Source organism: Panthera pardus, unplaced genomic scaffold (genome assembly GCF_024362965.1).
Source record: "Panthera pardus isolate Hobbes unplaced genomic scaffold, ASM2436296v1 HiC_scaffold_3, whole genome shotgun sequence".
NCBI lineage: Eukaryota > Metazoa > Chordata > Mammalia > Carnivora > Felidae > Panthera > Panthera pardus.
Window position 1 is genome coordinate 45847410 of NW_026526876.1, and position 12621 is coordinate 45860030.

Sequence of the window (12621 nt, forward strand, 5' to 3'; positions counted from 1 at the left end):
TGCCTCTCCCCTGCTCATGCATGAGCATGCACATGCTCTCTCTTTCTCGCTCTCTCAAAATAAATAAAACTTTAAAAAAAGTATAGAATCCACTGTCTAAAGTTTTGGCAATAAAAAAAAAGAATTTTATGAAAATTTTCTATATATATTTTCTTAAGTTTATTTTTTAAACTTATTTTGAGAGAGAGACAAAGAGCAATCGGGGTAGGGGCAGAGAAAGAGGGAGACAGAATTCCAGGCAGGCCCCGTGCTGTAAGCATAGACCCGGATGCAGGACTCAAATTCACAAACCGTGAGATCATGACTTGAGCCGAAGAGTCAGATGCTTAACTGACTAAGCCACCCAGGCACCCCAAGAATTTTATGACATTTTTAAGGACTTAAAAACATGAGTGTCCAGGTTCAAAGACCTCCCTAAGTAACACATCACAATGAAGATAAACAGATCTATGCTGAAACATCATCATGACATTTCAGAAGACCAGGGACAAAGAGAACTAAAATTCTTCAGATTGAGTAGGAGACCACTTCATATAAAAAAAAAAAAAAAAAAAAATCAGTAATCTGAACGGCATCAGGGTTCTCAATAACAAGACTGAAAGCTAAGAGACAATGAAAAAATAGCTTCAAATTCTAGAGGAAAATTATTTCAACCTAGAATTTTGTGCCTTCCAAACTGTCAATCAAATATGAGGATGAGAGAGGGGCACCTGGGTGGCTCAGCTGGTTGAGCATCTGACTTCGGTTCAGGTCATGATCTCAGGGTTCGTGAGTTCGGGCCCCGCCTTGGTCTCTGTGCTGACAGCTCAGAGCTGTTTGGAGCCTGCTTTGGATTCTGTGTCTCCCTCTATCTCTGCTCCTCCCCAGCTTGTGCTCTCTTTCTCTCTCTCTCAAAAATAAATAAACATTGAAAAAAATTTTTTTTAATGTATGAGGATGGGAAAAAAAAACACTTTTCAGATTTTCATATTTCTTTTTTTTTCATATTTCAAAGTAAGTATGTTCAGTGCACTCTTTTTCTGTGTTTAGTTAAATGTAAGAATGGACTAAGATAGAGAAATGGAATCCAGAAAAGATGAGCTGTAATCCAGCCATGGGAATTCCCAAAATGGTGGCTAAGAAAACCAGGGGTTCAAGTTGTGCTAGAGAGAGAGTGGTACAGCTTGGAGCAGAACAGTGGAGAATTATCAAGAAAATATTGAAACCAACAGATTATAAATTTGACAAAAAACATGTATTGAAAGTGTTCTGAAGAGTCAGGAATGTGTGGTAAGAGTTCATTGATTTACATAAAACCGAGCAATAAAAAGGAGTCAATTTTAACTCTAGGTAGTCTGAAATTAGGCTTGCTGACTTTGCAGTTCCTGAGTTGTCTGCTTCTTAAAGGAGAGATTTTTCAGACTTTGAGCCTAAGACTTCAGCTCCCAGGGACTGTGACTACCTTTTTCATCTCTCAAGGCAGTAGAAACTCCTGGGTCCTCTTTCCCAGTTGTTAACAGTAGAGGTGCTGCACCAAAGCATTCATCTCTCTCTCTCTCAAAATCTGTAAGCATGAGAACCCTGGAGCTCTGAACAAAGTCCAGTGCAATGATGCTGAGAGTGGGTGTAAATAGTTTTACCTGGAAATGACCAAAGTATTTAGGCGGGGATGTGATTATACTCACATTCACCTGGGCATTTGGTGGAGCATGTAAAAATAAAGATGGAAAAGGAATGGGAATACGGTCAGTAAGAAAGCATCTTTAATTCTTCTCCCTCCCTTTCTTCATTCATTCATGCATTCATGCATGCATTCATTCATTCATTCAACAAAAACAATAAAAAAAAAGGAACAACTTAAGATGATATGCCATTGCTCAAAACACAAACAAGGCCCAAACTCAAACAGCATAAAAAGCTCAAACTACACTCAATGAGCTATTTGAATAAGGAAAAAAACCAAAAAACAAAAAACAGGGGCACCTGGGTGGCTCAGTCAGTTAAACAGCTGACTTCAGCTCCAATCTGGAGCCCCCATTAGCTCTCTGCTATCAGTGCAGAGCCCAGTTTGGATATTCTGTCTCCCTGTCTCTCCCCCACACTCAAAAATAAACACACTTAACATTTTTTTAAATTTATTTACTTATTTTGAGAGAGACAGAAACAGCACAAGCAGGAGAGAGGCACGGAGAGAGGGAAGTAGGGCCTGACGTAGGGCTATAACTCACCATGTGTGAGATCATGACCTGAGCCAAAACCAACAGATGATTAACTGAGCCACCCAGGTGCCCCAAACACCTAACATGTTTTGTTTTTTTTTAAGAAAAAAACCCCCACGTGCAAAAAAACAAAAAAACACACAGACTGAAAGTAAAACGCCACAAAGCTCCAAACAAATAAGTCACTAGCTACCCAGCAAGATTAACATACACAAAAGAGGAAGAGAAAAACCACTCAGACGGTGTCCCTTCCCTCTTCCTCTCCCAAGAGGAGAAGAACGATCATCACTTCACGCTCAGGAAGGGACACTGCATCTCCTCCTCGTGGCTTCAAGTACTCTACACGTTCAGAGAAACTTCTCTAGTAACAAACTAGTTTTAACTTTCAGCTCCCCACCTTTGCTGGGTCTATGGCTGCCATGCACTTTGGACTGATGGCAAGGTATTTGCCCCATTTCTGATTCTACTCTAAAAAGAGAAAGAGGTAGGGCCGCCTGGGTGGCTCAGTCGGTTGAGTGTCCTACTTCGGCTCAGGTCATGATCTTGCAGTTTGTGAATTGGAGCCCCACGTCAGGCTCTGTGCTGACAGCTCGGAGCCTGGTGCCTGCTTCAGATTCTGTGTCTCCCTCTCTCTCTGCTCCTCTCCTGCTCATGCTCTGTCTCTGTCTCAAAAATAAATAAAAACATTTTTAAAAAATTAAAAAAAAGAAATGTTTTGTAATGCAATCTTTCAAATACTATCACTTAAAAATGATAGTGTTTTAAGTGGAAACGTAAGATCTTAAAAAATATATTTAATGGCCATGCTTAATTAACATAATACTGAATGCCAGCCAATCACAGCCTGAATCTTTAAAGCTGAGGAAACATTCCCGTTCTGTTAAAGCAGCCTCACCCACACCGAAAGCTAAAGGAAATGGTAGGCCTTGGCCTTTGTTAGTGAGAAGCAAGCTGTTTGGAGTGATCAGTAAATTTTAGCAGTTGCATGAAACAGCTTGTCCTAAGAGTTTGACTTTCAAATACTGGTAAATTAGAGACAGGGCACTATGACTGTGGCAGGGAGGGGAACCAGGTAGCTGAGAACCAGTGACGAAAAATAAAACCTTTTGGGTTTTGTGCCATATGTTTGCACTACCTATTCACACTTTTTGAGTACGTATGTACGTATTTTTTAAGTAAGCTCTATGCCCAGTGTGGGGCTTAAACTCATAACCCTGAGATCAAGAATTGCATGCTCTACTGACTGAGCCAGCCAGACACCTATGACCTCAAACTTTCTAACTGATTAAAGTTTTTTTCTCAAGTTTTTTTTTTTTTTTTTTTTTTTTTATTTATTCTGAGATGGCAGGGAGGGGCAGAGAGAGAGGGAGAGACAGAGAATTCCAAGCAGGCTCCACGGGACAGTGCAGAGCCCTATGTGGGGCTCAAACGCACAAACTGTGAGACCATGACCTGAGCCGAAATCAAGAGTCAGGTGCTTAACTCAGTGAGCCACAAAGGCTCCCCTAAGCTTTTCTTTCTAGCTTATCTCTTAACTCAGGCAAAGATCCTGCAGAAAAAGCATAACCTGTTGGGAACCAAAACTACTCCCTCAAGCAACAAGGACTTCCCTGAGCCAGCAAGACCCTACCTGGGGTTAACTTCAAGACAATTATCGATTTAACCTTCACTGCCTACCTACATGTGCCCACCCACCTTTACCCCACATTTTCCTTATATAAACCTGGAAGGATTTGGGACATTTTGGAGACAGTCTCACACACTAGCCTGCTGTCTTCCCGGTGTGGGCCTCACTGAAATAGATTCCTTTCTTGTTTCACCTCCATTCGCTTCTCTGCCTTTGGGTTTTGTCAGTGGCAAATGGCTAAGCTGGTCTATTTGGGAACCACAGACCCAGGTGCTCTTGCACCCCTTACACTCCTGGGCGCCAGCTACAATTTGGGTGCCAACTCTTGATAATACTAGCTACTATTTATTGAGGGCTTGCCAGGTACCAAGCATCGTTCTCAGTGCTTTGCATATTAGATAAATGCAATTAATTGTTAGTCATCCCAGTTTTATGGATGGAGAAACAGACACAGAAAGATTAGGTAACTTGCCAAAGGTCACACAGCTCTTAAATAGCAGAGGTTACCTTAACCATTATTCCACTTTTCTATGTGCTAAAGTACTATTCTAGGAATTGGATATACAGAGGTATGGAGGTGAGTAAAGGTCCCTACTCTCACACTGAGCTTACACTCTAGTGAGGGAGAGAGGATGTCAGATAATGAGGCATGCTGAGGATTTTTTAAGTGTTGAAACAGAGAGATTGGTGGCTACTTTAAATTTGGGTAGTCAAAGAAGCCTCTCTTTGGACGTTACATTTAAACAGAAAAAATAACTAATGTAAAGATTCAAAGAAGGGAACAAAGTGGTACGTTCCAGCAACTTGAAGGTAGCTAGAGAGCATACGGGTATGAGGGAGAGGGGAGGTTTTCTAGGCAAGGGCAAGGCCAGGGGAGTCTGGATTTTAAGTGTGACAGAAAGCCACTGAGAAGTTTAAAGCTGTGGGGACTAGTTCTGAGGCCACTGCCTCAGGTGTCTATTGGAGTCATCATCATGGCTTGCATTTGGAAGGAGAAACTTGACCTGTTCTGGAAGTTGAATCAATAGAACACATTGATGGACACACTGATGGGTGAAGGAAAAAAGGTTTCAAAGGTGACAAGTTGGTTTGTGCCTGGAACAACTTGGTGCATGGTGCTGATAATAGGAAAGACTGGGGAAGAAACAGGGATTTCTCATCTCAGGGAGGGGCTTTTTTAGAATGGGGGGAGTATTCTACTCCACTTGCTTTATCTAATTTACCTTTACAAGAATCCCACGTATTGATGCTATTACTACTATATCTACCTAGGTTAGAGGGAAAGACTGAGGTTAAGAAACTTCCCAGGGCCTGGGTGGCTCAGTCAAGTGTCTGACTTCAGCTCAGGTGATGATCTCACAGTTCATGAATACTGCTGACAGTTCAGAGCCTAGAGCCTGTTTTGGATTCTGTGTCTCCCTCTCTCTCTCTGCCCCTCCCCTGCTCGCACTCTGTCTCTCTCAAAATTAAATAAACTAAAAAAAAAAAATCTTTAAAAAAACTTTTAAAAACTTCCCAAGAACCCACAGCTAGAAAATAACAAACCAAGGAGCCAACTCCAGAGCATATACTTCCCTCATAGCCCCCAACCTATAAAGATGACCAAGAACTAATTTACGGCTCACAGTAAAAGCCTAGTCACTGTAGATCCAAAAGGAGAAAATCAAGGAGGAACTACATGGTACATAGCTAGAGTGGAAGAAAGAGAAATTAACTGTGATCTGGGGAGGTACTTCCAAAACCAGGAAGCAATCTCAAAGCTTCAACGCCAGGAAAAGAAAGGAGGTACACCCTCAGGAGGTGCTGTTTCTTTCTTTCTCTTCTTTTCTTTTTTAAAGTTTATTTTGAGAGAGAGAGAGAGAGAAGGACAGAGAGAGAGAATGAGTGGGGGAGGGACAGAGAGAGAGGGAGGGAGAGAGAGAATCCCAAGCAGGCTCCAAACCTAACATGAAGCCTGACTTGGGCTCAATCCCACGTATGAGATCACGACCTGAGCTAATATCAAGAGTCAGACGCTCGGGGGACCTGGGTGGCTCAGTCGGTTAAGTGTCCGACTTGGGCTCAGGTCATGATCTCGCGGTTTGTGGGTTAGAGCCCTGCATCGGGCTCTGTGCTGACAGCTGAAAGCCTGGAGTCAGCTTCGGATTCTGTGTCTCCTTCTCTCTGCCCCTCCCCCGCTTGTGCTCTGTCTCTCAAAAATAAATAAACGTTAAAAAATTAAAAAAAAAAAAAAAAGAGCGAGAGAGATGCTCCACCAACTAAGCCACCCAGGCACCCCCTCTTTCTTTTTAATTTTATTTTTAAGTTATCTCTTTACCCATTGTACTCCACCAACTGAGCCAGCGAGGTGCCCCTCAGGAGGTACCTTTTCCACACCTGCACCCTGGAATGATTACTTCAGTCCTCCCTTTTTTTTTTTTTTTTTTTTAAGATTTTATTTTTAAGGGGCGCCTGGGTGGCTCAGTTGGTTGGGTGTCCAACTTTGGCTCAGGTCATGATCTCACAGTTCGTGAGTCTGAGTCCCGAGTCGGGCTCTGTGCTGACAGTTCAGAGCCTGGAGCCTGCTTCAGATTCTGTGTTTCATCTCTCTGCCCCTTTGCTGCTCTCTCTCTCTCTCTCTCTCTCAAAAATAAACATTAAAACAAAAATTTAAGATTTTATTTTTGAGTAATCTCTACACCCAAAGTGGGGCTTGAACTCACAATCCTGAGATCAAGAGTCTCATGTTCTACCGACTGAGCCAGCCAAATACCCTTCGTTCCTTCTTTTTTCTCAACTCTATTCTCAACCCTCCTCATCAGCCTACCTCAGCAATGATTTTGCCTCACACTTGGCCCAGAACTTGAAGCTAGCAGTTGAAAAACCCTCAGTGTGGTCTCACTACAGGGACAAACCACCTACACCTGCACTCCCCATCAACTCTGGCTGCCCACTGGGAGCGGCTCTCTCCTAAATCTCAATTTCTCCTGCTCTACTCAATCCTTCCATCTGCACTCAGACTTGTTCTCCCATCTTTAATTAAACCCCATCTATATCCCATATACCCCCACCTCCACCCCCACCTCCCTCACTCCCCAACCCCCTCACCCCTACCTGCCGCCCCCCTCACCACCCCCTTCACCCCCCAGCTAAATGCACATCTACCTCTATACTCTCCATCACAGCTTGATTTTCTTCTGGGAGCTCTTTACACCCATTTAGTGGCAAGCCCTCCCACCCCTTCACTGATCAGCTCATCCCAAAACAGTTTCTCTATCACAAGACCAAGAAAGTCACCATTAAATGCCATGGATACCTTTCTAACTGCCTCTTAATCTCTCATCTGCTTTCTACACATTTCTCTGTCCCCACTCTCCTTCCTTGGCTTTGGTCAAGCACGGCTCATGTGGTTTCCCTTCCACCTGTCTGGCTGTCCCTTATGTCATTCATGTGTTAAAGGTCAGAAATCTCTCCTAAATGTGCCCTAAACTGAATTCTATCATCACTTCCCACCCCACTGCCCTACCTAATTCAGTTCTTCTTCCACTCTCCCCATCTTAACACAAGGAACCCATTTGCACAAGTCATAAATCCTGACAATTGTCCTTTTTTATATTTTTTATTTTTTAAATGTTTATTTTTGAGAGAGGGGGTAGGGGGAGAGAAAGAGGGAAACAGAATCCAAAGCAGGCTCCAGGCTCTGAGCTACCAGCACCAAGGCCAACAACGCAGGGCTTGAACTCACAAACTGCGAGACCATAACCTGCACCGAAGTCGGATGCTTTATTGACTGAGTCACCCAGGCGCCCCTGATAATTATCCTTAATAGCCCCTCTCACTCATACCTACATTGAGCCAATCCCCCCAATTCTGCCAATATTACTCAAATATCTTTCAGATCTGAACAATTTCTCTTTCTCCATCACCACCACCATCCTCCTCCCATGTAGATGAATGCAGAAGGTAGGTGCCTAACCTGGCCTCACATTTGCACCCCAACTCCTGCCGCTAATTGCCAACGCGGTGTTAGTCACTTTAAGCTACACAGGGCACTAAGTCATTCTTTTAATAGCATAATACTAACTTTAGGATGACAAGGAAAATTGAGTTCTCACAAAGGCTTAAGGGCAAATCTTTCCATTTAATCTAACACAATCACACACACACACACAAACAACTAGGGGCGCCTGGGGATGGCTCAGTCGCCTAAACATTCAACTTTGGCTGAAGACGCGAGCTCAGAGCTCACCGTTCCTGAATTCGAACTCCACCACGGGACCTGTGCTGGCAGCTCAAGCCTGCTTCGGATTCTACATCCGCCCACCCGCCTTAAAATATAAGTGAGCATTAAAAAAAAAAAAAAAAAAAACTTGAAAGTAACAGGAAGGAGCGACTACACATAAAAATTAAACAGCCTGTTTAGAAATCTACAACTACAGTAACCAACTCAAAAAAAAAAAAAAAACTACCAAAAAAAACCCCAAATGCAAAAGTTAAAAAATGTTGCATAAACTTAATTACGCTAGTTAGAAACCACTCAGACTGCATCCTTTCCCTCTTCCTTCTCCGAAGAGAAGAAGAACGATCATCAACGACAAAGGGTAGCTGCAGAAGCAACGCCCAGTATCAACTTCACGCCCAGGAAAGGACACTACATTTCCTCCTCGTGGTTTCGGGTACTCTACACATTCAGAGAAACTTCTCTAGTAACAAACTATAGAAATGATCCCTGAAAGTATAGTCTTGGCTTCTGGCCCCCAACCTTTACTGGGTCTATAGCAGCCGTCCACTTTACGCTGATGGCGACATTTTTCCACGTTCCTCCTGCTTGAGAAATACCACATAAACATATTTCCAAAGTATTGTTTCATACGCCACCTTTAAAAAAAAATTCTGAATACTCTTATGAGGCTTTTTCTTTAAGATGCTAAGCCTTTTAGTTTGTAATTAACCTATTACGGATTGACAGCCAATCAGAAGCTCTTGTCTTTCTGACTCTAAATTACACACAAGCACTTCCGGACTAGTTGGAGACTAGGTGCGCTTGGCGGCGCCAATTAATATTTGCATCTCAAGTACGACACGCAGGGTCTGTGGGTGGGATTTTTTTTTTTTAATTTTTTAAGCCTCTAAGATCCGAAATTTCGAAAGCTAATAGGTAGGTTAATTTGACATTTTTACTTTGAGACGGGCTGCTGGTTACTCACTTGAGTGTGGACCTGAGGGGCACTTATCAGATTCACCTGGGTAGCTTTTCAAAACAATGTATCCAGGCCAGTCTTAAATGGGGAACGTATTAGTTTATTTTGAAAAAAGTTTTTTCCCTCCAATTTTTTTTTTTTAATTAGGAAAAAAGTAACGACTGTAGTGTGGTTACTTCGGGGACTTTAGGGAAGGAGAGGTCTGCTTTAATTGGTAATTTTGTATATTTTTGTATTGTTTGAATTTTTTTAATTTTTTAACGTTTATTTTTGAGACAGAGAGAGCATGAACAGGGGAGGGTCAGAGAGAGGGAGACACAGAATCTGAAACAGGCTCCAGGCTCTGAGCTGTCAGCACAGAGCCCGACGCGGGGCTCGAACTCACAGACCGTGAAATCATGACCTGAGCCCAAGACCGCCGCTTAACCGACTGAGCCACCCAGGCGCCCCTGTTTGAATTTTTTTAAATCTTAAATTGTATCACCTTTATTTCACATACCATCAGGTCTGTCTAGACAGATCACAGCCTATTTTTAGCTTTCTTCCCAGTGCAGCTCAGTATTAATAAATAAATCCACCTAAATAATTTTTTTTTTTTTTTTTTTTTTAAGTAGGCTCCAGGTCTAGTGGGGAGCACAAATGCAGGGCTTGAACTCACCACACTGAGATCAAGACCTGAGCTCAGATCAAGAGTGGGACACTTAACCAACTGAGCTACCCAACTGCCCCTTGTGGGACCCAAGAAATTTAACAAAAATCCCCTACCCCAGACAAGCAGAGCAAGACTAACTCCATTTTGTGCTACACCCACCATCTCATGTATAACCCCCATATGACCTACTTATTGCTTAAGACACTCCCCCACCCTAGTAAAGCCGCTGAGCACACCCTTACTGGAAACCGGCTCATTTAGGAATGCGGAACCCCTAATCGCCAAAGAATGTAAGTCCCGCCTTTTGCTCGCTAAACTTGCGCACCAATTCTGACCAGAGTGATAGGCTAGTTCAAACAGTTACTATAGGGTAAATTGTAATTCAATTGGCCACCTGCGTGTGGACTGACATGAATGTGCAACTTTCTGTGTGTGTTACAATCTCATTGGCCACTGGCCCCCATAAAACTGCTACGCCTGCCTCTTAACCTAGGAGTCCAAGTCCCTGCTCCACTGTGTCGGGTATAGTTGGGCCCAAGCTCGAGCTTGCAAATAAACCCTCATGCGTTTGCATCGCTATCGGCTCCTTGGTGGTCTCTCGGATTCGAAATTGGGGGCATTAACACCCCTCAACCTAAGTAAGTCTTAGTTTTTTTTTTTAATGTTTATTTATTTTTGAGAGAGACAGACAGAGCATGAGTGGGGGAGGGGCAGAGAGAGAGGGAGACACAGAATCCAAAGTAGGTTCCAGGCTCCGAGCTGTCAGCACAGAGCTCAATGCGGGCTCGAACTCACAAACCGTGAGATCATGAGATCATGACCTGAGCTGAAGTCAGACGATTAACCGACTGAGCCACCCAGGTGCCCCTTAGATTTTTTTTTTTTTAAGTAAGTTGCCAGGTGAGTCTGACAGGTTACAAACCTCTACTCTTCCCCTCCAAAAAACCCAGACTTAAATGTGATTTCTTATTTGTTAAAAAAAGAAACAAAAACACAAAAACAAAACAAAACAAAAAAAGCCTATCATTTCTCCACTACTTTACGATGTTCCAGACCTTCTACTAAACCCTTTTACATAGATCATCCAATTTAATCTTGGAAATAACCCTAAGAGTTCAAGGAAACAAATGTTAAGTGGCTCACCAAGGCCAGAAGGCTGTCTCCTGCTGCCTTCAGCACTGACATTGTACCTTTCTGTATCTTGTAAATCCTTATCTCCTTCCAGTAATTCACAGGAGAGGCTCTTTGTGTTTTGCGTAAGACTAGAACTAGGTAAACTCAATAAACTGACCTAGCTAAAGTAAACCCATAAGGAGAGAAATAGGCAGAAGTACTGGGGGGTGGCGTAGGGGGTGCAGAAGTTGCAAAGGGAAAAAAAGGGGGAATCCAGGTGCACTGAGGAGCAGTGACACATCACTTTTAGGCATTTCTTACAGATGCTAAGGAAGCAAATGATAGGGCTGTCACTCCTGAGAAAGGGTGGCTGGGAATGAACCACTGATGGGAGTTGGCTTACTCGTCAGAAGTGCTACAAAAAGAAAAAGGCTAAGGATACAGGATATCCTGACCTGAAGGCCCTCTGGTCATTTCCTGACAGACAACAGCCATGTATTGTTTGCCCAGTGAACAGTTCTGGGCAACTCTGTGATAGATCAAAAAGAAAATGACACCCCAAACTCCTGTCCTCAAAGAGATTACTAACTAACGGCAGTTTGTCTTCAGTAGACTTAGCGAGTCATCAACTGGGTACTCAGACAAGGTAGGCCTCCCTGGAGGAAGCTGAGACTTCGCCCTGCATATCTCACACCCATGTGATACACACATACACGCACACACACACACACACAGAAACACCCCACTTCTGAGTACAAGAGTGAGATAAAGGTAGTGGGGGGAGAAAAAGAAACATAACCTTTAACTATAAAATGTTGAAATAAGGAATTGGACTAAATGACCTGCTTTGATAGTCCCTTCTAACTCTGATAATTTCAAAAAGTACTTTATTTATTGTCTACAATACCTGTATGAGGGGTGTTATTGTTATTACTTCTGTTCTACAAAGAAATGGAGGCACACTGAACTTAAGAAACTTCTGTTTGCTGAGAGACAATGCCAGACCAGGTTTCAATCCAAGAGGTCTGACTCACATGCAGCACATAGCAGACACCAGACCCCAGCTGTAGATCTGCTTACCTGACATCTAGTTGACTGACATCTTGAATTGAATGTCTCAAAAGCACCTTGAACTCAACATGACTAAACTACTCGTCTGCTTCCTAAAACCAGGCCTCTTCCAGTTCCCTGCCTTGGTGATGGTATCACTGTCTACCCCACCAGGAGCACAAACCAGAAAACAAGGGTCATTTCTGACAGCTTCCTTCACACCAACCTGTCATAAGGCTGATGATTTATCCCCCAAATACCTCTCAGATTCCTCCACTTTTCTTCACCACTACCACCTCCCTGGCTGGTCGAGTGATCATCTTTCAGATGGACAGAGCTTAGCCTATACTCACCATTGCCCTTCTCTATCTAATCCATTCCCCAAGCAGAGACCAAGTTCCCTTTCAAACTTTTTTTTTTTTTTTTTTTTACATTTTTTTAAGTTGGGGTGCCTAGGTGGCTCAGTTGTTCAAGCATCAGACTTCGGCTCAGCTCATGACATCAGGGTTCATGAGTTTGAGCCCCACCATCAGGCTCCATGCTGATAGTGCAGAGCCTGCTCAGTATTCTCTCTCCCTTTCTTTCTGCCCCTTTCGAGCTCTTTCTCCCTCTCTCTCAAAATAAATAAATAACTTAAAAAAAAAAAAAAGTAGAGTTTATTTTGAGAGAGAGAGCAAGAGTGAGGGAAGGGCAGAGAGAGAGGAGAGGGAAAGAATCCCAAGCAGGCTCTGTGTGGGGCTCGAACTCACAAACTGCCAGATCATTTTAAGGTTTTATTTCTTTTCTACATTCCACATGGGG

General features: G+C 43.1%; 1 protein-coding gene, 1 non-coding gene and 1 pseudogene across 7 annotated transcripts in view; all 3 read right to left on the minus strand.

The window, feature by feature from the left end:
* The window catches only part of TEX14 (testis expressed 14, intercellular bridge forming factor), a 121135-nt gene that overhangs the window by 74514 nt on the left and 34000 nt on the right, over nucleotides 1-12621 (minus strand). The gene's annotated exons all lie outside the window — the stretch shown is intronic.
* Nucleotides 2429-2583, minus strand: LOC128774397 (small nucleolar RNA U3; annotated as a pseudogene).
* On the minus strand, nucleotides 8337-8549 carry LOC128774396 (small nucleolar RNA U3). The gene has a single exon (XR_008418967.1). It is a non-coding gene; the product is annotated as a small nucleolar RNA U3 (small nucleolar RNA).